This window comes from Mustela nivalis (genome assembly GCF_964662115.1).
Source record: "Mustela nivalis genome assembly, chromosome: 8".
Lineage (NCBI taxonomy): Eukaryota > Metazoa > Chordata > Mammalia > Carnivora > Mustelidae > Mustela > Mustela nivalis.
The window spans coordinates 60912136-60932758 of record NC_139027.1 but is presented as its reverse complement, the minus strand read 5'-3'; the positions used below and the strand labels follow the sequence as shown (position 1 = coordinate 60932758).

Here is a 20623-nt window from a genome sequence, read left to right as displayed (position 1 = left end):
CCAAAGGATACAAAAATACTGATTTGAAGGGATACATACACTCTGATGTTTACAGCAGAATTAGCTACAATGGTCAAGCTATAGAAAGAGCACAAATGTTCATCGACTGATGAATGGATAAAAAAGATGTGGTATAAATACAACAGAACATTACTCAGCCATAAAAAAGAATGAAATCTTGCCATTTGCAATGATGTGGATGGAGGTAGAGACTATTACGCTAAATGAAATAAGTCAGTCAGAGAAAGACAAATACCATATGATTTCACCCATATGTGGAATTTAAAAAAACAAACAGATAAATGTAGGGAGAAGAAAAGAGAGAGGCAAACCAGAAAACAGACCCTTAACTTAGAGAACCAACTGAAGGTTACTGGGGAGGACATGAGCAAGGGGAAGTGTTAAGTGGGTGATGGGTATTAAGGAGGACACTTATGATGAGCACTAGGTGTCGAATATAAGTAATCACTAAATTCAGTTGAAATTAATATTATACTCCATGTTAACCAATTGGAACTTAAATTAAAAATTAAAAATAGTAAGTAAAAAAAATTTTTAAATAAAAAGTCCTCTTGTCAATTTATCTGTCACTGTCTCTCCTTGGCCTCCTTCTTTCCTGAACCGTTAAGAAACTGACACTATCTTGGGCCCTGTTCCGGGCCTCATTGTCTAGAATATTATTCAGAACTTTGCAGACGGCCAATCCCAGCATGCCTCACACTTTCTCATCCTTGGTCAAAATGAAAAGTCCTGTGTTTTCTCTCCTTTGACCCACTGGCCCACTCTTCCCTCCCCCAGGCATTACACTTTGCTCTGTTCCACAGTAAATGCGCTCCCCACTACCCCCATGAAGCCCCTTCATCCCTTTGCCCTGAAAGCTTGCTCTCCTGAAAGTGTTTACCCTGTATTTGCCTCTAGTGCAGGGTCTCATTCTCCAAGTCCCCATACTGCATACAGAACTGGCATTCACTCTGCTGCCAGTACCGCTCTCAAAGCATCACCTATCCTGTTTTTGCAATCTTGCTTCTCCACTGTCACCTATATAGAGACTTTAGGTTCTCATTTCCATCCAGTACCATCCCTGGTACTGCTCTGTGTGGCTTTAGCAGCCATGTAGATGATCAGTCCATTACCCTAACCCCTTCCTTCTGCTCACATCTGGGACATCCCATCAGACCTCAGATTTACCCTACTAATTGTCTCACTAGCTCACTCAGTACCCCCTCTCACATGTTTGTTCTTCACTCTAATTAAGATGCCCAGGGCACCTTGCCCATACAGCTCAGGCTTGTCACCTCTCTTCTTATCCAGCCTACATGCTCCACTATTACTTTTCCACCTTGCTATCTTTATTCACTAATGTTTCTTCCCCCCAACATTTTCCCTGGCCAGAAGTTCAATTGAATAAATCCAACTGTTCTTTTCTGCTCCTACACTAATCACTGCTATTGAAGGTATCAACAGCAAATATTTAGTGATAACAACTGTATTAGGTAATACCATTATTATCCACATATTACAAATTGGAAAAATAAAGCCCAGAGGGAATAAGTAAATTATCCTAGATCACATAGCTAGTAAGACAGACAATCTGCTTTAATCAAGTACCTTTGAAATATACAAAGTAAACATTGATAGAACTACAGGAAGAAATTGACAAGTTAATCATCAAAGTGTGAAATTTCAGCTCTCCAGATCATTGGCGGGTCAGGCATTCAAAAACCTAGCAAAGAGGGGCCCCTGGCTGGATCAGTCAGTACACCATGCAACTCTTGATCTCAGGGTTATAAGTTCAAGCCTCATGTTGGACCTAGAGCAAAACAAAACAAAACAACCTTAGTAAAGAAATACATGATGAGAATTAGGAAGTTTGAATTAGTGGACATATATGGAACCCTCTCTCTAAAAATTAGGACACATAGCATATTTTCAAAAACTGACAATAAGCTAGACCAGTGATTAACACTTTTTATCTCAGAACCTCTTTATACTCTTTTTTTCTTTTTGCATTTGGTAATCTACATTAAAAGACTTAAAAATGGGGAGGGGTTAAGATGGAGGCATAGGAGGAGGACTCTAGGCTCATCTTATCTATCCAACACAACTAGATAACTATCAAATCATCCTAAATACCCCAGAAATCAACCCTAGGACTAACAAAACAAACTGAGCAACTCACGGAAGAGAAGAGGTCACATTGAGGAAGGCAGGAAATGCATAAATGTGGTTTGGGGAAGAAACGGATTACAGGTACTGTGGAGGGGAGGAAGCCCAGGTCATAGAGGAAGGCGAGAGAGGAGCACACAGGAATATGCATAAGAAGAACACTTTCCGGGGCACCTGAGTGGCTCAGGTGTTAAGCATCTGCCTTTGGCTCAGGTCATGATCCCAGGGTCCTTGGGATCAAGCCCCACATTGGGCTTCTGCTCAATGGGAAGCCTGCTTCTCCCTCTCTCACTCTCCCTACTTGTGTTCCCTCTCTCACTGTGTCTCTCTCTATCAAATAAATAAATAAAATCATCATTTCTAAAACTTGATACTTACCAGAACTTGACTCTTTAGATTCTTAAGAAGAAGAAGAAGAAGAAGAAGAAGAAGAAGAAGAAGAAGAAGAAGAAGAAGAAGAAGAAGAAGAACACTTCCCAAAATCATTGGGAAAACAAGAGGGGCTGGTTTTCATGAGTTTGTGGAACCACCAGGTTTTAAAGGTTGGCAGATATCCTTGGCTAGGATAGAGCCCTACTCCTGGAGAGAAGGCAAGTAAACAACCCTGGGGTCGGGGGCAGATGGTGTAGAAACAGCAATCTGAAGAACAGTTGGGGCACATAGAAGGGAGATTACCCACTCTTCTTGGAGTCCATTCCTGAGAGACAGAGTACAGGGAAAAGCCTATCCAGGGGTGAAGGAGAGGGTGGGTGCCATTTTCCTCCCTCTCCCCTCAACATAGATGCAGAGCCACCTGTGGGAAGTAGTGCAGCACCAACACTGGTGCCTAACTTGCTTACACCAAGTCCCACACCGCTGGGCTCTGGGACCACTGCTTGCATCTGTCCCAGCATGGCAGGACCCTACCCCAGAAGACCAGCACAGGTGCCCACCACAGCCTGTCCCTAAAGCCTGGAGTTTTCAAAGCCAGCAGGTTTTGGTGTGATAGAGCCCAGAGGACTACACTGATCCTGAAGAGAATGCAGACAAACAACCCCGAGGCAAAGAGTGTGGAAACAGCCATCTGAGAAACTCCTGGGATGCACAGGGGGATGACTATTCACTTTTCTTGGAGTTCTTCCCTGAGAGGCAGCAAACACAGAGATGCCTCTCAGGGACAAAACAGCTGGCTGGTGCCACTTCCCTCCCCCACCCTTCTGCAAAGACAGAGAGACACCTGTAGTAAACAGTAAGGGCTGACACTGGCTGCCAGCCCACTTACACCCGGTCCCACATCCCTAAATTCTGCCGCTACTACCCTTCCCGGTCAAGTTTGCCTCATTCCCAGTGGGTGGTCCTACTACAAGAAGACCAGCAGAAATTGCTGCCCACACCCTGTCTCACAACCAGAGAGTTCTGCAGGGCCTTGGTCTGAGAGAAAGAGTATCAGGTCTTATTTAACAAGCAGACAAGAGCACACAGTAAAAGCTCTCCACATTCTGTCCAAGAATCAAATGCTGTCCACTGGAGGCAAGGAGAGCCTCTGCAGGTGACAGCACTGAGGGATAGAGCAGCCAAAACACAACAGTAGACCACATGCAACATGCACCAGACACACTCCCTGAAGTGCCAGGACTGAACACTATGACCTCTTCTTCATAAAGCCGTTACTCTTAGGAGCAGGAAACATAACAGACTCTTCTAACACACAAAAGAGGATAATATCACAGTGAAAAATTAGATAAATTCATGGCCAGAGATCTAAGTGAAACAAATATAAGTAACATGCTTGATGGAGAATTTAAAGCAACAATCATAAGGATACTAGATGGGCTTAAGAAAAGAATGAAAGACTTCAGGGAGGTCCTTAACAAAAACATAAAAGTGTTAAAAATGAATCAGTTGAAAATGAAAAATACAATAACTGAGATTTGAAACCAACTAGATGTAATGACCACAAGGATAAAAGAAGCAGAGGAATGAAAAAGTGGTATAGAAAACAAAATAATGGAAAATAATGACACTGAACAAAAGAGACAATTGTGGAATATGAGAATAGACTTGGAAAACTCAGTATCTCCATCAAACCTAATGGCCTTGTATCATAGGAGTCTCAGAAGAAGAGAGATAAAGGGGAGCAGAGGGTTATTTAAGGAAATTGTAGATTTTATTCCCTAATCTGGGGAAGGAAACAGACATCCAGAGCCAAGCGGCATGACAAACACCATCAAAATCAATAAAAGCAAGCCAACACCAACACCTAGTGTAGTAAAATTTGCAAAATAGAGTGATGAAGAAATAATTCTAAAAACAGCAAAACAGAAGAAGTCACTGACTTACAAGGAAGACCCATAAGGCTAGTTGCAGATTTCTCAACAAAACTTGACAAGCCAGAAGACAGGGGCAGGATATATTCAACATGCAGAATGGGGAAAATCTGCAGCCAAGAATACTCTATCTAGCAAGGCTATCATTCAGAATGGAAGGACAGATAAAGAGTTTTCCCAGACAAACAAAAACTGAAGGCACTTGTGACCACTAAACCAGCCCTGGAAGAAACATTAAAAGGAACTCTTTGAGTAGAAAGGAAAGACCAAAAGCAAAAAAGACAAGAAAGGAACAGCAAAAATCTCCAGAAATAACAACAAAGCAAATAATAAAATGGCACTAAATACATATCTATCAATAATTACCCTAAATGCAAATAGACTAACAATATAATCAAGACATGAAGGGTCAGGAGGATTTAAAAAACCAAGACACATCTATATGCTGCCTACAGGAGACTCATTTTAGAACTAAAGACACTTGCAAATTGAAGGGAGAGGGTGGAAAAACATTTATCCTGCAAATGGACATTAAAGGAAAGCCAGAGTAGCAATACTTACATCAGACAAACTAGATTTTAAACCAAGGAAAGTAACAAGAGATGAAGAAGTACACTCTTTCATAACAAAGGGGACCAGCCAACAAGAAGATCTAACAACTGTAAATATTTATGCCCCAATGTGGGAGCACCTAAATATATAAAACAATTAATAACAAACATAAAGGAACTCATTGATGATAATGCAATAATAGCAGGAGACTTGAACACCCCACTCATAGCAATGGACATATCATCTAAGCAGAAGATCAATAGGAAACAAGGCCTTTAAATGACACATAGAACCAAATGGACTTAGCAGATATGTTTAGAACATTCCATCCTAAAGCAGCAGAATACACATTCTTCTCAAGTGTACATGGGACATTCTCCAGAATAGATCACATACCAGGTCACAAATCAGGCCTCAACAAGTACAAACAGATTGAGATCATACCATGCATATTTTCTGACCACAAAGCTGTGATAAGTGACGTCAACCACAAGAGAAAAAGAAGTGGAAAGAACACAAATACATGGAGGTTAAACAACATGTTACTAAAGAATGAATGGGTCAACCAGAAAATCAGAAGTGATATAGAAACAATGAAAATGAAAACATGACTGTTCAAAACTTCTGGGATGCAGCAAAAGCAGTCACAAGAGGAAAGTATGTAGCAATACAGGCCTACCTCAAGAAGCAAGAAAAATCTCAAATAAACAACTTAACCTTACACGTAAAGGAGCTAGAAAAAGAACAACAAATAAAGCCTAATGCCAGCAGAAGGGAAACAATAAAGATGAGAGCAGAAGTAAATGATATAGAACAAACAAACAAACAAAAACAGTAGAAGAGATCATTGAAACCAGGATTTAGTTCCTTGACAAAATTAATGAAATTAAAAGCCCCCTAATCAGAGTTATCAAACAGAAAAGAGAAAGGAGCAAAATAAATAATGTCACAAATGGAAGAGGAGACATAACCAACACCACAGAAATACAAACAATTAGAATATTTAAAAAAAAAACCCATATGCCAGCAAATTGGACAACCTGGAAGAAATTCATCAGTTCCTGGAAACATATAAACATATAAACTAACAAAACAGAAACAGGAAGAAATTGAAAGCTTGAACAGACTCATAGCCAGCAACGAAATGGAATCAATAATCAAAAATCTCCCAAGAAACAAATATTCAGGTCCAGATATCTTCAAAGTAGAATTCTACCAAACATTTAAAGAAGAGTTAATACCGATTCTTCTTAAACTATTCCAAAAAATAAAAATGGAAGGAGAACTTCCAAACCCATTCTATGGCCCAGCATTACCCTGATTCTAAAACCTCACACAAGTTTCCACTAAAAGAAGAGAACTGCAGGCCAATATCCATGATGAACACGGATGCAAAAATTTCAAGAAAACACTAGCAGATCGACTCCAGTAGTACATTAAAAGATTCATGCACCACAGTCGAGTGGGATTGATTCCTGGGATGCAAGGCTGCTTCAATATTTGCAAATCAACCAACGTGAAATACTGTATTGATAAAAGAAAGGCTAAGAGCCATATGATCCTCTCCATAGATGCAGAAATAACATTTGACAAAGTTTAACATCCATTCTTGATAAAAACCCTCAATGAAGTAGAGTTAAGGGAACATACCTCAACATCAGAAAGGCTGTATACAAAAAAAAAAAAAAAAAAAAAAAAAAATCATGGCTAATATCATCTTCAATGGGGAGAAACAGAGAGCTTTTCTTCTACAGTAAGAAACAAGACAGGGATGTCCATTCTCACCATTACTATCTAACATAGTACTGAAAGTCCTAGCCTCAGCAATCAGACAAAAAGAAGAAATAAAAGGCATCCAAATCAGCAAGGAAGAAGTCAAGCTTTCAACTCTTTGCAGATGACATGATACTCTACATAGGAAACACAAAGACTCCACCAAAAAGTTCTAGAACTGATACATGAGTTCTACAAAGTCACAGGATACAAAATCAACATACAGAAATCTGTTGCATTTCTGTACACCAGTAATGAAGCAGCAGAAAGAGAAATTAAGGAATTGAGTCCATTGACAATTACAACAAAACAATAAGATACCTAGTGATAAACCTAACCAAAGAGCTAAAAGATCTGTGCTCTGAAAACTATAAGGCACTGATGAAAGAAATTAAAGATGACACAAAGACATGGAAAAACAATGCTCATGGACTAGAAGAACAAACATCATTAGAATGTCTCTACTACCCAAAGCAATCTACACATTAAGTGCAACCCCTATCCAAATATCTCCAGCATTTTCACAGAGCTAGAATGAGCAGGCCTACAATTCGTATGGACCCACAAAAGATCCCAAATAGCCAAAGCGACCTTCAAAAGACAAACAAAGCCAGAGACATCTCAATTCCGGGCTTCAAGTTTTACTGGTTTTATAAGTTTTATTTATATATTACAAAGCTGTAGTGATGAAGACAGTATGGTAGTGCACAAAAACAGACACATAGATCAGTGTAACTGGACAGAAAACCCAGAAATGGACCCACAGCTCTATGGTCAAGTAATCTTCAACAAAGCAGGAAAGAATATCCAGGGGAAAAAAAGACAGTCTCTCCAACAATTGGTGTTGGGAAAACTGGACAGCTCCATGCAGAAGAATAAAACTGGACCACTTTCTTACACCAAACACACACTACAAATTCAAAATGGATGAAAGACCTAAATGTGAGATAGGAGTCCTTCAAAATCCTAGAGGAGAGCATAGGCAACAACCTCTCTGACGTCTGCCCCAGCAACTTCTTACTTAGATGTGTCCTCTGAGGCAAGAGAAACAAAAGCAAAACTGCGCAATTGGAACTTCATCAAGACAAAAAGCTTTTGCCCAGTGAAGGAAACAATTAACAAAATTAAAAGGCCACCTTCAGAATGGGAGAAGATATTTGCAAATGACATATCTGATAAAGGGCTAGTATCCAAAAATCTATGAAGAACTTACAAAACTCAACACCCACAAAACAAATAATCAGTTTCAAAGTGGGCAGAAGACATTTTTCCAAACAAGGCATACAGATGGCTAACAGACACGTAAAAAGATGCTCCACTGGAATTTAAATAAATTTTTTTAAAAAAGAAGGTATAAAGGTTTAGTCTGTACTCTCAAATTTAATTCAATTTTTTGATAATCTATTTTATATTTTTTAAGTTTTCATTTGACATACAGTTAGTTAACATATAGTGTAACTCGAGTTTCAGGAGAATGATATAGTGATTCACACTTGCCTATGACACCCGGTGCTCATCATGACAAGGGCCCTCCTTAATCCCCACCACCTATTTCACCCATCCCCCCACTCACCTCCCCTCTAGTAACCATTAGTTTGCTCTCTATAGTTAAAGAGTCAGTTTCGTGGTTCTCTCTCTCTTCCCCTTCGTTCATTTGCTTTGTTTCTTAAATTTCACATATGAGTGAAATCATACAGCATTTGTCTTTCTCCAACTGACTTATTCCGCTTAGCATTATACTCTCTGGCTCCATCCACATCATTGCAAATGGCAAGATTTCATTCTTTTTATGACCGAGTAATAGTCCACTGTGTATGTATGCCACATCTTTATCCATTCATCAGTAGATGGATACTTGGGCTGTTTCTATAATGTGGCTATTGTATATATGACTGTATATATTGTGTAGATGACTGTAGATATTGGGGTACAGGTACCTCTTTGAATTAGTATATTTTTTCTTTGAGGACCCCTTTATACTCTTAAAAATTACTGAGAATTTCAAAGTGCTTTTGTTTAGGGAGGCTTTATTTATTTAGTTAAAATAATGGTAATAATCACATTGTATGTCAACATAAGTCACATTTCTATGAAAAATCATTTTTTGTAATTAGTGAGAATGACACTGTGTTACATTTTGGTAAATCTCTTGAACGTCTGGCTTAATAGAACACAGCTGGATTCTCACAGCAGCTTCGGCATCCCGTCTGTTGTGATAGGTTTTGTCAGCTGGTGATAAAAGCCACAGTCCATCCTCTCACATGAGAAAGAGAAAAGCAGTCCGTGGAGACCCGCCAGGCCTCGGTGTTACTGGTGACTGGCCTGGCACTCACAACTGGCCTCACCGGGCTCCTCCTGAGCTTAAACAATGTCTCGGGACATCTGCAGCACACAGGACTGCTCTATGACCATCACGGGCCAACACTAAAAAATGACTGTGAACTTGTCCAAGCCCAAGATGTGACCATTCTGGCTCCTTTGCCAATTATAGCCCTAGCATCACTCTAGCCCATCCTTCCGTGTTGATTTCCTGTGGCTACTGAGACAAAGCATCACAGATGCAGTGGTAGAAGCAACAGAAATTTATTCCCTCACAGTTCTGGAGACAGAAGTGAGAAATCAAGCTATCGGCAGGGCCACACTCCCTCTGAAGGCTCGAGGGGAGAAGTCTTCTTTGTGTCTGCCAGCTCCTGGTGACTCCAAGAGTTTCTTGGCCTGTGGTTATGTCAGCCCAGTGTCTGCCTCTGTCTTTCCATGGCCTTCTCCTCTGTGTCTGTCTCAAATCTCCCTCTGCCTCTCTATAAGGATACTTGTTATGAAGTGGGGGCGAGTATCCAGTCTGACCTCATTTGGAGATCTAAGTTAATTACATCTGCAAAGACCTTATTTTATTTTTTTTTAATAAGCTAATGTTTGCAGGTTCTTGGGTAGGGATGTGGACATATCTTTTGAGGGGTCACCATTCAACTCCCTACACTGTACCTAAGATTTATTAAGAATTATTCCTTCTTCCAGGGGTGCCTTGGTGGCTCAGTCGGTTGAGCATCTGACTTTGATTTCAGCTCAGGTCATGATCTCAGGGTCATGAGATTGAGCCCTGCATGGGGCTCTGTGCTCAGTAGGGATTCTGCCTGAGATTATCCCTCTCCCTCTCCTTTTGACCCTGTGTGCTCCCCCTGCTCCCCTTGCACTCTGTCTCACTCTCTCTCTCTCTTCCTCTCTAAAATAAATAAATCTTTTTCTTACAATTTTATTTATTTATTTGACACACAGAGAGAAAGCACAAGCAAGGGGAGTGGCAGAAGGAAAGGGAGAAGCAGACTTTGCTGAGCAGAGAGCCCAATGCGGGGCTTGATAAAAGGACCCTGGGATCATGACCTGAGCCGAAGGCAGACACTTAACTGACTGAGTAGCCCCGCTGCCCTAAAATAAATAAATCTTAAAAAAGGGGAAAAAAAAAGACTTATTCCCACTTCCTGACAGCATCCCATCTAGAATAAAGCTCTGCTTGTTTACTGACTTTCTTTCTTTCTTAAATTCAATTTAGTTAATATATACTATATTATTAGTTTAGGGATCGAATTTAGTGATTCATCAGTTGCATACAATACCCAGTGCTCATTATATCAAGTGCCCTTCTTAATGCCAATCACCCTGTTACCCCATCTTCCCACCCACCTCCCTGCCAGCAACCCTCAGTTTGTTTCCTAGAGTTAAGAGTCTCTTATGATTTGCCTTATTCTCTGTTTTCATCTTCTTTTATTTTCCTCTGCTTTCTTAAACCCTCCCCCAGAATCACCCAAGGCAAACCCAAGTCCCATGTCTTTTCTAACACCATCTTATCAAAATGCCAGACAGCTCCATAGGTTGTATGTTGTTCTTCCCGGCAATGAATAATAAACCCAACCTGTTCAATTACAGCTCTGTTCTTGGTGGTGTTTGGCTGGAAGGCATTGACACACAGATATGCAGTTAGAAAAGGGAAGTGTGTTTTAATAGCCTTTTCAAATCATGGTGGGTGTTCTTTTCTGATACTATCCTAAAATGCAACAAGTGATAATTTCTTAGAGATTGGTCAAATGTGCAAATCTGAAACCATCTCAGTTAGTTTTGCATACTCCATTACATTAAAATCCATCTGTCTATTTTGTGCTTTGAGTCAGTCTTTGCTCGTGCATAATTTGGAACATCATTTATTAATCATTTGGAAAATAATGGTTTACTGAGTTATACAGCTCTTCCAAATGTTAATAGATTTTATTATAAAATATATCTAAGGGTTTTGAAGGGGCAGGGGATGGGAGGTTGGGGGAACCAGGCGGTGGGTATTAGAGAGGGCACGGATTGCATGGAGCACTGGGTGTGGTGCAAAAACAATGAATACTGTTATGCTGAAAAGAAATTTTAAAAATTATTTCAAAAATATTTTTTTAATTTAATTTAATTTTTTTAAGAGTTTATTCATCTGAGGGAGAGCACCAAAGAAAGCATGAGCAGGGGGATGGGAGGGGCAGAGGGAAAAGGAGAAGCAGGCTCCCCGCTGAGCAGGGAGTCCAACATGGGGCTTGATCCCAGGACCCTGAGATCCTGACCTGAGTGTAAGGCACAGGCTGAACAGACTGGGTCACCCAGTCATCCCTATTCTCTATATATATTTTAAATGACACTTAATATCACCACGATATCATTAGAAAATGTGGGGGGGGGTTTGTATCTATGTATTAGGAATCTGTCAAGCTTACAGTAGCAGATACAAGATTTCCTAAATTTTAATTTTCTCTTTAAAGTTCAAATGTTACCACTGACAATTACTATCAGTTGTTTTCCTCAAAAAAGCAGGCTTCCTACAACCATTTTCAAGAAAGCGTTTGCCAAATACCCAACACTGAATAGCCAAGGTTGTTCGTCAGTTTTTCTCTGGGGTGGGGGGTTGCCTGGGGGGGAAAATATCCCATGGGGGAATAAAAAAGCTGATTCTGCTCTCAACTCAATCACACAAATGCTTTTTTATAGGACAGCAATCACACTTTGGAATGCAGCAAAAATACTCTATGTGTACTTTCCATTTTGTCAAATAGAATAATAAAAAGAGGGGCGCCTGGGTGGCTCAGTGGGTTAAGCCTCCACCTTCGGCTCATGTCATGATCTCTTTCTGCTCTTTCTGCTCAGCAGGGAGCCCGCGTCCCCACCCTCTCTCTGCCTGCCTCTCTGCCTACTTGGGATCTCTCTCTCTCTATCAAATAAATAAATAAAATCTTTTTTAAAAAAGAATAATAAAAATATGTGTTCTCAAGGTTCAAGACTTATTAAAACTATAATTTTTTACTGCTTCATCAAGAACACTTTAAAGTACATTTTTTCCCCTGCAAGTTTGTGGTGGTCAAGAATACAATGACTGGTACAGGAATCCACTGCCTGTATTCCTGGGGACATCAGCACTTATACCTACCAGAAGGGCAAATAGCAACATGAAGAGAAAACAAATAACATCGCAGTATTGTTATGAAAATAGTTTTGACTTCATAGATTTCCTAAAAGGGTCTTGGGAATCTCCAGGGATCTGCAGACTATACTTTGAGAACTGCTGAACTAGGATATAAAACAAGTCTCAAAAATTGGAAACAATTAAGACCTGGGACAGTCTACTATGGTGACTCAGTCAGTTAAGCGTCTGCCTTTGGCTCAGGTCATGATCCCAGGGTCCTGGGATAGAGCCCTACGTTGGGCTCTCTGCCTAGAGGGAGCCCATTTCTCTGTCTCCCTGCCGCTCCCCATGCTTGTACTCCCTCTCTCTCTGTCACATAAATAAATAAAATCTTAAATAATAATTTTTTAAAGATTTTTATTTATTTATTTGACAGGCAGAGGTCACAAATAGGCAGAGAGGCAGGCAGAGAGAGGAGGAAGCAGGCTCCCCACAGAGCAGATCCCAGGACTCTGGGATCATGACCTGAGCCAAAGGCAGAGGCTTTAACCCACTGAGCCACCAGATGCCCCAATAAATAAAATCTTAAAAAAAAAAAAAAAGAAAGAAATGATTGGAAGGGTCAATAAACCCAAAAGTTGATTGTTTGAAAAGCTAAAAACTTGCAATAAACTACAGAATGGAGGGGCAGCAAAGAATCTGTAAACTGACCAAGTATTTCAATTTTTCTTTTCTTTTTTTTTTTTTTAAGATTTTATTTATTTATTTGACAGAGAGAGAGATCACAAGCAGGCAGAGAGGCAGGCAGAGAGAGAGGAGGAAGCAGGCTCCCTGCTGAGCAGAGAGCCCGATGCAGGGCTCGATCCCAGGACTCTGAGATCATGACCTGAGCCAAAGGCAGCGGCTTAACCACTGAGCCACCCAGGCGCCACTCAATTTTTCTTATTTTAATTCTTTTGGACAAATATATTTCTTTTTTTTTAATATTTTATTTATTTATTTGACAGAGAGAGATCACAAGTAGGCAGAGAGGCAGGTAGAGAGAGAGGGGAAAGCAGGCTCCCTGCTGAGCAGAGATCCTGATGCGGGGCTCAATCCCATGACCCTGGGACCACGACCTGAGCCGAAGGCAGAGACTTTAACCCACTGAGCCACCCAGGCGCCCGACAAATATATTTCTTGATATCAGGATCTTGAAGAACTCTCTGCACCCCCATGTTCATTGCAGCATTATTCACAATAGCCAAGATATGGCTACAACCCATATATCCATTTATAGATGAATAGATAAAGAAAATGTGGTGTACATATGGTGGAATATAATTCAGTCATAGAAAAGGAAGGAAATCTTGCCATGTGGAACAACATGGATGAACTGCAGAATATTATGTTCAGTGAAATAAGCCCATCACAGAATGTCTGACACTGAATTATTCTACTTATACAAAGCCTCTAAAATAGTCAAACTTAGGGGTGCCTGGGTGGCTTAGTTGATCTCAGGGTCATGAGTTCAAGCCCCACATTGGGTTCCATGATGGGCATGGAGACTACTTAAAAAATAAAAAATAAATAATAAATAATAAATAAAATAGTCAAATTTTAAGAAGCAAATCGTCAAAAGGTGATTGCCAGGGGCTGGGAGGAGGGAGAAGTGGGGACTTGATGTTCAAGGATATAAACTTTAAGTTATGCAAGATGAGTAAGTTCTACAGACCTGCTGTATAATAGGGAGCCTAAACTTAACAATACTATATTGTGTACTTAAAAAACTGTGAAATGGGTAGAAATCATACTGTTCATACCACAAAAGAGGAGAAACATAAAGAAACTTTGGAGGTGATGGATATGTTTATTATCTTGATTATGGTAATGGTTTCATGGGTATATGCATGTGTCCAAACTCATCAAATTGCAGGTGTTAAATTTGCACGGGTTTTTTGTGTATCAATTATACCTCAGCAAAGTTGTTAATTAAAAGAATAAAAGGAATGAAATGGGCTATCACTACAAACCCTGTAGACATCTAAAGGATTATAAGGGAATACTTTTTAAAAAGAGAAAAAAAATCCCACAAAACCTTACACACCTAAATATGACAACTTAGAGGAAATGAACAAATTCCCTGAAATACACAAATTATCACAACTCACCCAATATAAACTAGATTGTTTTAATAACCCTATAACTATTAAGGAAATTGAATTTATAATTTTAAAATTCCCAAAAATGAAATCTCCAGGCCCAGATGGTTTCACTGGAGAATTCTACCAAACAAAGAGTTAATTTTGACTCTAGACAAACTCTTCCAAAAAGTAGAACATTTCTTAATTCATTTTATGGAGTTTGTGTTAACCTGGTACCAAAACCAGATAAAAATAATGCAAAAAAGAAAAGTGGAGCCAATATCTTTCATGAATATACATGTAGAAATCCTCAAAAAAATATTAACGAATCCAACCTAGCAATGTATAAAAAAAATTATACACTATAACCAAGTGGTTATTGCAGGTATGCAAAGCTGGTTCAATGGTTTTAAAACAATCAATGTAAAAAAAATAAATAAATAAATAAATAAAACAATCAATGTAATCTGCCATATCCATAAGCTAAACAATAAAAATTATGCAATCAGATTGATTGATGTAGAAAAATTCATTTGACAACATTTGATAACCATTTATGCTAAAAATAAGAATAGAGGGAAATTTCCCCAACTTTATATGTGAAGAGCGTCTGTTAAAAAATCTATGGGTAACATTATTCTTTATGGTAAAAGAATGACTGCTTGCCCTCTAAGATCAGGAACAAGGGAAGATATTCTTTGTCACCACTTTTATTAAGCATGGTACTACAGGTTTACAAATAATGGTTTGTCTTATGTTGACGTATCTTGGAAGTGATTAAATACTTAGTGTTGATGTCAAACGTTCATAGCTTGTCTGATACAGGGGAGCTGCAGGTAGTGGGTTAAGGTAGCCAAGGGTGAAGAACTTCCCACAAAGCCTATCTTCTCCCACAATTCAGCTGTTCCAAAAGAATGTGCCTGACGTGCAGCCTGCACATGTAGCACTTGAAAACCCACAGGACCCAAGAGGCCCAGGGAAGTGTCCAAACAAGTTAAAAGAGAGGGCAGCTATGACTTCCTGCCCCAGGCTAATGCAGCCATGAATGTTGCCGAATATCCAGTACTTCAAGGCAAATATTGTTTTCCAGATTTACTATTTTCTTAATGATATAATTTATAATATATGTCAAAGTTGAAATATTCTTGATACCTTAAATCATTTTTTAAAAGATTATTTATTTGAGAGAAAGTGCACGAGAAAGAGCATGAACAGGAGTGGGGGGCAGAAAGAGAGGGAGAAGCAGACTCCCCAGGGAGCAGAGAGTTTGATGACGGACTGGATCCAAGGACTCTGGGATCAAAATCTGAGTCAAAGGCAGATGCTTAACGACTGCGCCACCCAGGTGCCCCTAGATACCTCAAATCATTTTTTACACTAAGTTAAATTCAAATCAGATTCAGAAATTAATAAATAAGCCCCTTTGCTCTTTCAAGCTAGATAGTTCTTCCCAGAACATACTGCTGAAGAGATATAACAGGTCACCTGGTCCCTCCTTAACATCTCTGTGCCTCGGTTTCCCCACCTGTAAGGAGTGATCATAATGACTCCTATATTATAGGGACCTGGAAGGGATGAAAGCAATTCATTCAGGTGAAGCACTTAGAACACTGTTAGCACATAGTAGGCCTCCAAAAGTGCTTCCAGCCTCCTGCCCACACTTATTAGGGGGATTGGTCTTTCTGAAGGGTTTAGGAGAGACTGCTTTCTACCAATCCCATCCTCCAGCCAGAAATGATGAGCCAACACTGGTTGTTCATCACTGTTAACTAAAGGCTGATGAAAGGAGGGATCATAAGGCGAGGGAACCAGAGATCACCCACTGCCTGCCTGCAGCTGCACCCATCTGTGTTTGATTTGGTCTGATTTCCATCACCTGTCTGGTCTCCTAAAGCACTGGCATTTGTGATGTCTGACATTTTGCTAATTTTCTACATTATAGAATTCCCCATCATTTCACCCAAACAGCCACAGTTGAATGGCTGAGGGACAGCAGTCCTCTCAGAGGAAAAGGAATAAAAGAAAAATGTTAGCATTTGCCATCACTCTATGCCGAGTCACTTCTTTAAAGGTTTCATATGTGAAACCTCAAGACTAAGTGGAGGAGGAGTTGGGGGCAGTTCTTGGGATTTTCAAAGGAGCTTTGGGTTATCTGCTGTGCCAGTTTTTCTGTTTGCCCTCCTGGTCTGCGCTCCCCCCTCCTCACCATGCTCTGTGCCCAGGACTGCATCACCCTCTGGCTTCCAATTGGGTTCAACTAAACATGGGGTTCTGGGGGAGAAGATGGAAGAGCAGGAGAGCAAAGTCAGAGTGTTTATTTCCCAGCATGGTCACTTCAGAGGCCACTGCTCCTGCCAGGTAACCTTGTCCATACAGCTTTTTCTGTCTCTGGGTACCTGTAACTACTCCCTCCCAGGGCCTGGGAGTTGAAACAGAACCTGCCGGTACAAGGTCTCGTACTGGACAGTCCCTCGAGGCTTACCTGCACACAGTCAACACCCTGGAAAGTAGTTCCTGTGAAATAGTCAGGAATGTGTATGTTCGTCTCTGTCCCGTGTTCCTGATATATGGCTCCTAAAACCCTTGTAAGTGGGAGTGCTTGGAAAATCTTTTGTTGTAATACTTAGTTTTGGCCTGGGTTCCTGACCCAGAGCTCCTAAGACCTTTGTAATTTCCAGAAGGATAAGAGCGTCTAACACAGAGCTCCTATAGCTCCTGGAATTTCAGGGTGGTAGGAATGTCTTTGACTTGAGAGAGGCATTTTTGGATGGGTCTTATCACCAGAAAGACCCAGCCATGATTAGAAGCTTGGACCTTTCAGACCTTGTCTCCTCCATTCTCAGGAGAGGGGAAAGGGCCTGAATGTGGAGTCAATAACCAATCACGGCTACGTGATGAAGCCTCCATAAAAATCCCCAAAGTGTGGGATTCAGAGAACTTCTGGGTTGGTGAACATATCCATCGCCCAAGAGGGTAGCAAAGGACGACTCCCTGGGCACAGAAGATCCTGCGCTCAATTTCTTAATCTGGCTGCTCATTTGCTTCCTTTGAAATAGTCTTTCTGGTTAATCAGCAATAGTAAGTAAACTGTTTTCCTGGGTTCTTCGAGCTGCTCTAGCAAATTATTGAGCCTTAGGAGGGGGTTGTGGGAACCTCATTTGCAGCCAAGTTGGAGAGAAGCTGTGGGTAACCTGGGGACCTATTACTTTTGAATGGCATCTAAAGAGGGGGCACTCTTGGGGGACTGATCCCTTAAACTGAGAGGCCTGTGTTAATTCTGGTTAATGTCAGACTTAAATTGAGTTAAGGATACCCAGCTGGTGTCAGAGACTGACCAATGTGGGGAAAATCCACACACCTGGTGTCAAATGTTTGCGAGAGTAAAGAAAATACAGCGAATGAAAGACATTCCCTTATTAAATTTTTCTCAAATATCTTCCTTTGATAGTGCCATCTGTTTTTAGGCACTATACCTAGTGATACATATATATATATATATATATCTTCACCTTATTCATCTTTGACCTTACCCATGCATAAAGTATGATTCCTTGTGCCAAGGGTCAGGGTCAGTAAGGATGGTAGGTTCAAACCTCAGCCTGGAAACCTATCAAGTGTACAGAAAATATAACTTTTTCTACTTTTCTGTAACTCAACATAATTTCTATTTCAGCCCCAATCCTCCAAGGTTGCAAAAAACACAAGCTAAATCAGTTCAGGTTTCCCCCAGACCATAAAAGTACAATTAATAAGGGTAAGAATAGAACTACAAGCTAGGAATTTGGGAACCAAGAGGAGGGATGCCTAACACAACCTCAAAGGAGGAACAAAGGAGTGCCAGGGAACTTTCTTGAGAGTGCAATGTCTGCAATGAGACAAAATGATGAACAGATTTAGCCAGGCAAAGAAAGAAAATGGCATGCTAGGCATAGGACAAAGGCATAGGGGCAGGGAACTACAAGAAATTCAGTGTTGCTGGAGGATAAGGTCAACAGGGAGAGGTGACAGATTCAACAGTGACCAGATCTCAAGGGCTTTGTTACATCAGGTTAAGGAGCTTGAACTTTATTATGGGTCAGTAGTCCCGCAAGGTGGGGTGTGAACACCCCGGGGTTTGTACAAGATCATTCACTGGAATACAGGAAGAAATATGGAAACTTCAATATTTGCAAATCAACCAATGTGATATACATACTTATACATTCCCAAAATATAGGAACCATATGTTCCTCTCCATAGATGCAGAAATAACATTTGACAAAGTTTAACATCCATTCTTGATAAAAGCCCTCAATGGAGTAGAGTTAGAGGGAACATACCCCAACATCAGAAAGACCATATATGAAAAACCCACATCTAATATCATCCTCAATAGATAAAAACTGAGAGGTTTTCCTTTACACTCAGGAACAAGACAGGGATGTCCATTCTCACCATTACTATGTAACATACTACCGAAAGTCCTAGCCTCAGCAATCTGACAACCAAAAGAAATAAAAGGCATTCAAATCAGCAAGGAGAAGTCAAGCTTTCACTCCTTGCAGATGACATGATACTCTACATAGGAAACACAAAGCCTCCACCACAAAATTCTAGAACTGATACATGGTCTGTAAAGTCACAGGATACAAAATCAACATACAGAAATCTGTTGCATTTCTATACACCAGTAATGAAGCAGCAGAAGGAGAAATCAAAAAATTGAGCCCCTTGACAGTTGCAACAAAACAATAAGATACCTAGAGATAAACCTAACCAAAGAGGTAAGAGATCTGTGCTCTGAAAACTATAAAGCACTGATGAAAGAAATTGAAGATGACACAAAGACATGGAAAAAGCCCTCTGCTTGTAGATTGAAAGAACAAACACTGCTAAAATGTCTATACTACTGAAAAAAATCTACACATTTAATGCAATCCTTACCCAAATACCACCAACATTTTTCACAGAGCTAGAATGAGCAGGCCTAAAATTTGTATGGACCCACAAAAGATCCCAAATAGCCAAAACAACCTTCAAAAGGACAAGCAAAGCCAGAGGCATCACAATTCTGGACTGCAAGTTATATTACAAAGCTGTAGTGATCAAGACAGTATGGTAGTGCACAAAAAACAAATCAATGGAACATAAGAGAAAACCCAAAATGGACGCACAAGTCTATGGTCAAGTAGTCTTCAACAAAGTGGGAAAGAATATCCAGTGGAAAAAAGACAGTCTCTCCAACAAATGGTGTTGGGAAAACCGGACAGCTCCATGCAGAAGAATGAAACTGGACCACTTTTTAACACCACACATACACACAAATTCAAAATGGATGAAAGACCTAAATGTGAGACAGGAGACCTTCAAAATCCTAGAGGAGAGCACAGGCAACAACCTCTTTGACGTCTGCTGTAGCAACTTCTTACTAGATGTGTCCCCTGAGACAAGAGGAACAAAAGCAAAACTGTGCAATTGGGACTTCATCAAGACAAAAAGCTTTTGCACAGTGAGGAAAAAAATTAACAACATTAAAAGGCCACTTTCAGAATGGGAGAAGATATTTGCAATTGACATATCAATAAAGGGCTAGTATCCAAAAATCTATGAAGAGCTTACAAAACTAAACACCCACAAAACAAATAATCCAGTTTCAGGGGTGTCTGGGTGGCTCAGTGGGTTAAGCCTCTGCCTTCAGCTCAGGTCATGATCTCTGGGTCCTGGGATCGAGCCCCGTGCCAGGCTCTCTGCTCGGCAGGAAGCCTGCTTCCCCCTCTCTCTGCCTGCCTCTCTGCCTACTTGTGATCTCTGTCAAATAAATAAATAAATAAATCTTTAAAAACAAAACAACAACAACAAAAAACCCAAATAATCCAATTTCAAAGTGGGCAGAAGGCACGAATAGATATTTTTCCAAACAAAACATACAGATGACTAGCAGAGGCATGAAAAGATGCTCAACATCACTCATGATCAGGGAAATGCAAATCAAAACCACAATGAGATACCGCCTCACACCTGTCAGAATGGCTAAAATTAACAATACAAGAAATAACAAGTGTTGGCAAGGATGTGAAGACAGGTGAAACATCTTGCACTATTGGTAGGAATGCAAACTGGTGCAGCCACTTTGAAAAACAGTATGAAGTTTCCTCAGTAAGTTACAAAATAGAGCTACCCTATGACCCAACAATTGTACTGCTAGGTATTTATCTAAAGGATACACAAATACTGATTTGAAGGGATACATGCACCCCAATGTTTATAGCAGTACTATCAACAATAGCCAAATTATGGAA

At 40.3% G+C, this 20623-nt stretch overlaps 1 long non-coding RNA gene across 1 annotated transcript in view; it reads right to left on the bottom strand.

Annotated features, from left to right (window-relative positions):
- Positions 1 to 1575: 1575 nt before the first annotated feature.
- The window catches only part of LOC309872508, a 42042-nt gene continuing 22994 nt past the window's right edge, over positions 1576 to 20623 (bottom strand). Inside the window, exon 2 of the long non-coding RNA XR_014315919.1 lies at positions 1576 to 1810. This is a non-coding gene — a long non-coding RNA (uncharacterized lncRNA). The remainder of the gene's footprint in view (positions 1811 to 20623) is intronic.